Source organism: Chinchilla lanigera, unplaced genomic scaffold, assembly GCF_000276665.1.
Source record: "Chinchilla lanigera isolate Chin_1 unplaced genomic scaffold, ChiLan1.0 scaffold00136, whole genome shotgun sequence".
Taxonomy (NCBI): domain Eukaryota; kingdom Metazoa; phylum Chordata; class Mammalia; order Rodentia; family Chinchillidae; genus Chinchilla; species Chinchilla lanigera.
In genome coordinates, this window is record NW_004955537.1 from 1,577,071 (window position 1) to 1,586,260 (window position 9,190).

Sequence of the window (9,190 nt, forward strand, 5' to 3'; positions counted from 1 at the left end):
GATCAATAAACACTAGGGGTCATTACCCTTGAAGAGCTCTAGACACCAGCGGTCAATGAAGATTAGCAACAGACACCAGCACCCAGCAGAACTGATTTACAATGTCTGGCACAAGCCGACACTGGATGGTGGTAGCTGGCAACCGCAGAGACTAGCATCTGGCAGAACAACCTACAGTGTCTAGCACGAGCCAGTGCTGGCCAGCGGTGGCCAGCAGCAGCAGCAGAGACCAACAGCTGGTTCTATCAACTTTTGGCATTCAACATTTTCCAGCATGGTATGGTGGCATCAGGAGATTCCTGAATTTCATCTGAATAGAGCCAAAGAACTCTTAACTCATTGGCAACCCAAGGGAAGTTCGTCCTTATCATCTCATCACAGACTAATGATGAAGAGAAAAAGAGCAGCGTGATGGCAGAACTTTAGCCCAAAATGGGTGATGGTGCAGATAGGCATCTATAAGAGAAAAAAGTGAGTAATTCTGGGCATCTAATGAGTAGAGGAGTCAAAAGACCATCTCTGACCCTGACTTACTTTGCTCCAACTTTAGGGAAAAACAAACTGCAGGAATACCAGCAGAAATACCCTGCCAAGCAAGACAGCCAATGTGTGGAAATGAAAATCAGCCCCAAATCCATCAGCTCTTCTAATTTACCCAAGAAGAAGAACTAACTTCCTAGAAGCCAACATATTTTGGCTACTCAATATCACTTACTTCTAGTTTGTCAAGCTTTTTATTGGCAGGTTTAAAACCCACTAGCACCAACTAGTCTATTTTGGCCTGGGAGGAGCCTGGAATGCTATATCACTAAGAACATACCACTGCATCTACTGGATGAATCATGGAATAGACTGACCACTGTACTATACACCCTGTCAATAGGCTCAGCAGTTCTTTCATGATGAACAAGTGTTAATATTTTTGTATTATTAAAGAAAACCATGTAGACTTACTGAAAACAACTAAGAAAACTGCATACATGGGAAAAACAATCTTCTTAAATGACTAACAAGTTGGCAACTTTGTAAGAAATATTAGCAAGAAAAAATTAAATGAAACCTGGAGCCCAGAACAGAAGTCACATCTCGAAGCCAGTTTAAGGATATTTCCCAAGCAAAGTGACCTTATACTTCATCTTTTGTGGTCTCATGGGAAGAGAAGACAAGATAAGACTGTCCCATAACTGGGAAAGGATAGGATAGTGCCTCATGAGTCCAAGAACTCCAGTGGATGCCAAGTATGAAATAATAAGAAACATACACCAATATGCTTTGTGAAACCACAGAATATTAAAGACAGACACCAAAAATTTAAAAGGAGCCAGAGACAAAAAAATAGCTTATTCTCAAAGGAAAGCAAAGACTGACAATAGACTTAAAATACAACAAACAGAAAAAAGAAAGCATTTGAATAATAGTTTGACTGTGATGGAGAAAAAGTAACTCTCAATCTAGAATTTTATCCAATAAAAAATTTCTCTCAAAACAATGAAGAAATTAGGGTGTTTTCAAATGAAAAAAAGAAACCAAAGAGGTTGTTACCAGCAGATGCACACTAAAAAAAATTATATTTAAAATGTAGTTTGGGCTCTATCAGAAAATATTATACAAACAAAACTGATTATGTTATCATTAATCAGGATAGGTTGTAAAACTAGAAGAATTACTAAAGAAACAACTTCCACATCATTATAATAGATTCAGTCCAGCAGAAAGGTAACAGGTAACAAAGGCTCAAAATACATAAAACAGAAACTGAGAGACTGAAGAAGAAAAATTAAATCATGGTGGGAGATCAGTAACTGATGGATCAAGCACATAAAAATTAGTAAAGATGTAAAAGCTTTGAACAACACAATTAAGAAGCTTGATCTGATGGAGGTGCATAGAACACTACATCTGACAATGGTAGAATCAACACAACATGATGAAAATATACTATATACTAGATCTTATCAAAAGCCCCCATGGATTTAAACAAAATATTAGCAAAACAAACCTAGCAATGTCTTAAAAAATGACCCATTACAACCAAGTCAAGTTTATTCTAAGAAATATTTAACTAGTTTAACATTAAAAATCAGTTTACCAGACATTTACAAATTAAAGGAAGAAAAAAATCATTAAAATCCTCTCAGTAAAAGCAAAAATGTCTTATACAAAATTCCACTTATGATTGAAAGAAAAATCTGCAAATTACAGAAGAGTAGTCCTTATCTAGATAATGAATATCAAATCCATAGAGAATATCATTCTTAGAGAACATAAAGTCAAAAACTAAAATTTTTAGAAGACAGTACAAAACTCATATAACCCTTTAGGATGCCATTAAAAAGACATAAATATTCAGTGATAAAGGAAAGACTGATAAATTTTTATTATTTTAAATTGAATTTTTCTGCCACTTTAAAATACAAAAAAGCCATAAAGAATATTACAAAGTAAGAAAAGATATGTGCAACACTAAGCAGTAGTCTTCACCATATATAAAGACTTCCTACAAACAGGAAAAATGTAAACTGTCAAACATGTAGGCAAAAGACTTGGGAGGTACTGTGTATACATAAAGAAAATCTAAAAGGCCAAGATCATATGAAAAATTCTGAAGCATTTAGCAATCAAATGTATATAAGTTCAGATCCTGTTACACCCCCACAAGACTGATAAAAATTTCTGACCATATCCTACAAATATAAAATGTCAACAAGAATATATAGGGAGCAACACTATACATGGCAACTGGGTGTGAAAATGGACTCAATACATTGGAAATTCATTTTTTACTGAGGTGAAATTCACATAACTTAATAGAAATTAATTTTAACTACTCATAGCACTGAAACTGTTCTTTGCCTGTGACCAGTAATTTTACTTTCCTCTATATTCCCTAAGTAAACTTATATACATGCTCAGCAGGGGACTTGAGCAAAAATGTTTACAGCAGCACTATTTATAACAGAAAGAAATAACCCTGAAAATAAGTGATCATTAATAATAGGTAGATAAACTTCAATATACTTATTCAATGGAATATTACAGTTCAGCAAAATGAAAAAAAAATCAGCTATGCCCAACCATGTGAATGAATCCTAGAGTGAACCATGTAACAAGCGCTTGGTACCCATGATGCCACAAGCCTTCTGTGGCAGGTGTAATCCCCTTACGAAAGAAGGGAGGACTTGAAAGCGTATCATGGGAGCACTCTAGAGGGATCAGTCAGAAGCAGTTTACTAAGTGCTGTCAGATACTAAGTCCTTTGTCAATCTATGCAACTTATTACTGTGTACTCAGGCTAAATATGAGCCAAGAATGATGGAAAACACATATAATTCCACGCATGTGATGTCACACACACACACGCAAGCACACAACTAAATGAGATAGTGTTTAGAGATACAAACACATGGGAATAAGACAAAAAGAAAAGTATATAGAAAAGACATAGGTGTCTGGAATACACTTTTCCGGAAGAAGGGTTGTTGGGATGGGCTAGACAGCAGTACTTGGGGCCTTCAAATATAAGAGTAAGATTCTTTCTCTCAAGTTGACTGGTAGGTACATGAGCACTGGTATAACTTTTCTTTAGACCCTTCTATACAGTTTATAAGTGTATATGCTCACATACTTTACAGTTTATTACGTCTAGTGGCTATTTCATTAAAATTATTTTGAAAGAAGTTCAGAACAAAAAATTTAATAAGAAACTTTCGTATCAAGCTGCTGTGTTTGCTACCAAATCTTTTGTAATTGCCAGGCAAAGATAATCTCCTCAATTGTAATTGGTGGTGCTCTTAGACATACTTAAAATTCTAACACAGTCTCCCTAAATCACTCCAGAAACATTCTTGCAAGAATAAGGTACAGCAAAGGCCAGCACCCAGAGTACACTTGTTCTGGCTCCTCCATTCACCACAGTCATAATCAAGGTCATTCTCCTCCCCTGCCCTCTCACTCTCCCTCTCCCTCCCGGAAGCTTAAATTTTGAAATCTCTAAAATGATTAAGTTCTGCGCCTCTCACACAGGTTCCAGTGGCGATGCTCTAAGTTCTCTACAACCTGCTTCAGCAGTGTATGACGTGCGCACTGAGGGTCAGGGAGCGGAGAGAGCTCAGGGGACTGTACATGTGTGCAATTTTTGGCTACCTTATCGGTTGCTGGCATTCAGCACTCACTTTTTATTTCTGAAGACCCTCTGACAGTTATGCCCATAGCAATTTACCTTTTTTTCTGATGCACAAGTGTGAACTGTGTGTTGCAAAGCTGCACTGCAAGACTCAGTCACTTCACTAGAGTGGAAGGCTTCACTGAGGTCCAGCATTCCCATCCTGATACACCACCAGGGACACAGAAACTCTTCGTGTGAGAAAAACTTTATTTCCTTGAGCTCAAGTTGAAAAGACAAATAACTGGTAGCCTGCGAATAATCACAGAAAGCACTCCTCTCTGGACTAAAACCAGATGCACAAGGAAGTCAAAAGCCTATGTAAACATTTCTGCATTTGCAAAGTGAGGATTGGCCAAGGGCTTGAGATACATCACTGAGAATGTCAAGGGTCTACTGGAGTGAATCTTGATTGAAGAAGATTTCTATTAAATCCCTCTTATCAGAGCTTCTCTGATCTTAAGATAGCTTCATCACCTGATGTCAACTCTGCGAGTCCAACAAGTGACTACACAGACTGTAGTCTGTCAAATTCTTCACAGAAATTTAGCAGAGCACATGGGGTATTTGCAATCTGCTTTGTATCTTTTCCATCTCTTTCTATTATTTGTTTATGAATCTCAGTTAAGCATATCTGCCTGATTTTTATAAAGCTCACCTTGAGCTTCCATTCAAGAGTCCATGGATACTCAGGGGGATCCCAAGATTCCTGAGATTAGCTTCCCCATGACGCTCCCTAGCTCTGCTTGTCACGTCTGAGGGGCATCCTGAGATCACCTCAACAGCTAGTGTAAAGCTGCACCTTCTCCATTTTCCACAAGAATCCCAGCCCACCTGGCACTCTGGAATGCTGGCACTGAAGGGAAGAGCCCCGTCACTCACGGACTCATGGAAGCCATCCCAGACAGAGCTGCCCTCACTGTCCTGCTCCCAAACCAGTGTCCCCAGCCTTGACCCACCCAACAGGGCAGCTCTCAGGACAGTGGGGTTCACCTATTTCCTACCACCTGCCCCTCATCCTGTACCTTCCCAGTCCCCTGAGATTTCAGGGAGTTCTCTTTTTTCCAACTTATTACACTACTTTCCCTCTTCTTATATCTGCAGAATCTTTACTCAGTTCCAAGTATTTCTGATTATATTCAAAGACCTGATATCGACTATTTCTTTTAGAAAATTTAATAATTTCTTCAAATAACATTACCAAAACAATAAGCGTATGGGTCTCTAGAAACTGAGCAATACTTTTCTCCTATTTTTAATTAGGTTTTCACATTTTCCACATATGTACTGAATTTTAAAATTCTCTCTAAAAAAGTATCAGCATTCATTTTCCTCTACTTTTGTTTTTCCTGTTGCCTTTGTGTTGGGGAAAACTTTAACTGAGCAAATTGACATTGAATCCAGCCAAGCTTGCATTGCTCTCATAAGTCAGCTGGGCTTCCAGTTCGTGCACAAAGTCTGAACTGAGTAAACACTGCCGCCATGCATGGGGTGTGACCGTAACATCTTGAACTCATTTTTCTGCCGGAACAACACACACTAGTAGTGGTAAATCCACATTCCCTACACAGACACAAAAAATAGATGTCCCTAGGGAACACCTCTCCTCTCTGGGTCTATCAGTAGCCCTCTTCCAACTGCAGCACTAAAAACAAAACCTAGGTCGGAAGGGGTCTAAGTGTGTCACTTGCTCACAAGACAGACTGAGGGGGTGTTTTTTATTTTTTTGTTTGTTTTTTGAGACAGGGTCTCGCTGTGTAGTGCCTTGAACTCGCTTATGTAGCCCAGGCTGGCCTTGAACTCACAGCGATCCTCCTACCTCAGTCTCCTGGGTGCTGGGACAGCAGGTGTACACCACCATGCCCGGCTCAGATTGAGGTTTGAATGTTATCTTAGTGTTTTCTATAGCATCAAATATGAAAACATACCCACTACTAATAACAGCATGATAGTTTCCTGCTAAATGTCAACAAAAGATCACAAAGTTCTCAACTAATTCCAAAAGCAGGGCTTTAGAGCTGTAAAGTAATTTCATCAGCAAGCCCTTGGCTGTCCAGAAACCTCAGGAGGTTCTGTCGACTTGGATAGCTGCACTAAACATCATACTAAAAACCCATCTGGGTGGTACTTCAAATTCTCATGCCTTCTTAAATTGGACACACAAAATGCCATTTAAATTGCTTGTTCCTGATATACTTGGGTCATTATGGGCATTAGTTCCTATGCTACAAAATAAAGTCCTAAAGACCCAAGAAAAAATATAAAATTTTATTGAATTGCTTACATTACTTAGTCTCTAAAGTCCATGTTTTAAATTCTTGTACCTTTTACTTTTGTTTTAGATTTTTCTTATTATTTCATACTCTTTGATTAAAGAGCTTTAATAATTCATGTATAGTTATCAATCTCTTCCAATTTGCTAAGTGCATTGAACAAAGTAATAATCAAGCCTTTTAGAACCTTAAATAATTGCAGACTGCAAAGAGAGGGTCTGAAATTTCCTCTGATGATCAAAATGCATGAACTATAGCTTTTGTATTTATGAGAACTTTTTTGGGTGACCATTTGTAAATCTGAGTTCCACCGGCTACAAAGCACACTACTTTTTAGCCTATCTTATTTTTTTCTCAAAACTTCTCAGTGCACTTGAGAAGGCTATGATCATTCTACTGATTGTATAGATGAAAGACAAAAGTGGCCAAAGGTTTCAGCCAAGTCCGGCTCCAGAAGCCAGTGTTGCCTGTTCACGTAGCCAGTATTTCCTGCCCTGCCTGCCCAGTATAGCTGCAGATCTGTAAATATGCTCTGACTCGTGAGGAAAGAGAAAGAAGACCAGCCAGCCTGTCAGGGCCTCCTTGATGAGCAAGCAGCACAGAGCACAGAAGAGAACCTGAAAGACACCAGAGAACTCACTGAGCAGGAAGTAAGAAACAAGCTCAAAGCTATCCAGTCATCACACAGCTTTCTTAACATTATCTCCCATCAAGTCAGGTCCTGGAATCCGCCAGGGCTTCAGACTAAAGGCATCGCCTTCTTGCCTGTACCTTTCACACAGTAAATCCTCTGTGGCTCACTTGGCAACGGCCCAAAGGCAGCAGACGCTTCTCCACCCTGAGGAGAGTGACCACCACTAAAATACAGTGGGCGGGGACAGTACAACAAGAGCGCAGGTTGAGCACATCTTGATCAACTCTCCCAGAACACACCTTAGTAGTTGGCCCTTAAAATAAATCCCTGGGGTGCTGAGGGCAAAAAGACAATCTTACCCTTTGGAGGGCCGGACTTTGCCATCAAATTAACAAATCTATCCAGCTGAGGCACTAAAGGGTGTGACAGGAAGGCCTATGTTAACAATTCTGTGTCCTGTAGGTGCTTGGACAGACAGAACAAGGAATAAAGAAAGAGTCAAGGGTCACACACATAGGCCCCTCCCTCTGCCTGCAGATATCCCAGTGGGTCAACTGTTTTCATACCTTACCAGAAACCCTCCCGATATTTTCATGCATAACAAGGACCTCTCAGCTTTAAGGAACAGATGTCACAGAGCTCAGCTAGCATCTGAGGTCCACTCTTCAGCCCCACAGAACAGGTCAGCCCAGAGCAGCATGGACACACACACACACACACACACACACACTCACACACACACACTCACAGTGGGGAGATAACTGTTCCCATGGCGGCTGCTCAGTGGGAAGCACAGGCAGCAGCTAACATCAGAGTGGCCACCCTGGACTCAGAACCCTGGTTTCTACATTGAGTTGGGATACTGGGGGCCCCGCAGGAGTGAGTCCAACCTTCTCCGGGAACACAGTGGGGAAGTGACCAGGACTGGCTGGTCGAAGAGGTGTGGGAGGGTCTCAAATCAACACAGACCCAAAAAGCCAGCGCCACCCTGTACTCAGTGGGACACGCAGGCTCTCTGCCCTGTGTTCTTCACACTGGGTTTATTCAAATGTTTCCTCCTAGTCTCCACCTGCTCCCTGCCCCACCACATACAGAATTACAGAAAGACACCATCAACAAGGTAGCACCTAACTTCTTTGGTGGGGGACAGCAGGGAAATGGCTGATGGCTAGGGAGCTGGCTGGGCACAGGGTCTGATGATTAGTGGGGGTTACATAATCACACCAATACAGCCGGAGAACATTTCCATGGAGATCAGTTCAGACAGCGCCAAGTGCCTCATTCTGCACCTTTCCTCACCCTCCCCACCTGCCCAACATCAGAAGGCACCCGGGTTAAAAAAGGCCAAGCTGGGGGACTAACACAGGCACCTGGCTGCTGCCCTTAGAATGCCAAGCGCTGCCAGAACCTTCGGGGAGCCAGTCAACAGAGGGCCACTATCCCAGCACCCAGCACCCACAGCACACCCAGCACCCCGTCCTACAGACCCTCTTCTTGCAACCGCCGGCAAAGTTCAAGGGCGGCCAAGCCACAGAAGTAGTCCTGACTGGCAACGTAAACCAAACCCACCAACTTAAAGGAAACCAAGGCCCAGCACAGCTCCTCTGCACCACCACTTCTGTCCACGCTGTCCAGGCTCATGAGTCCAGTCCACAGCCCGGACAACCTCATCAGGGACCACGGGCCGCCTTCAGCGTTTCCATTCCAAATGACGGGAAAATGTGGGGCATAACCGGAAGGGTGCACCTGCTTTGCTGGCAGGAGGACAAGAACACCCAACAGAATAGAAGTGTGTATTTGGTCTGGGATGAGGAGGCGTGAGGGGAGGGAAAGTGTGATTTCTCTTTAGGGACATTTTCAGGGGGCCAGAATTAAGGAGGGAGGGGGAAATCTCCCTTCTGTCTTGGATCCAGCATCCTACAAATCTCATTCTCAACCAGACAACAGAGATCACTCCAGTCGGCCTCAACCATCCCAGCCGCAGCAGCGAGGGCAGCAGCAGAAGGAAGCGATGCCTTTCCGGGTAGCCCGGGCTCAGAGAGCGGCTCTCCAGCGCGCCGCTGCGGAGCGAGCGCAGGAGCGCGCAGCGCACAGGGCCGCCGCCGCCGCCGCCGCGGTGAT

At 42.2% G+C, this 9,190-nt stretch overlaps 1 protein-coding gene across 2 annotated transcripts in view; it reads right to left on the bottom strand.

Annotated features, from left to right (window-relative positions):
• Hivep3 (human immunodeficiency virus type I enhancer binding protein 3) overlaps positions 1 to 9,190 on the bottom strand; it is a 334,231-nt gene that overhangs the window by 321,787 nt on the left and 3,254 nt on the right. The gene's annotated exons all lie outside the window — the stretch shown is intronic.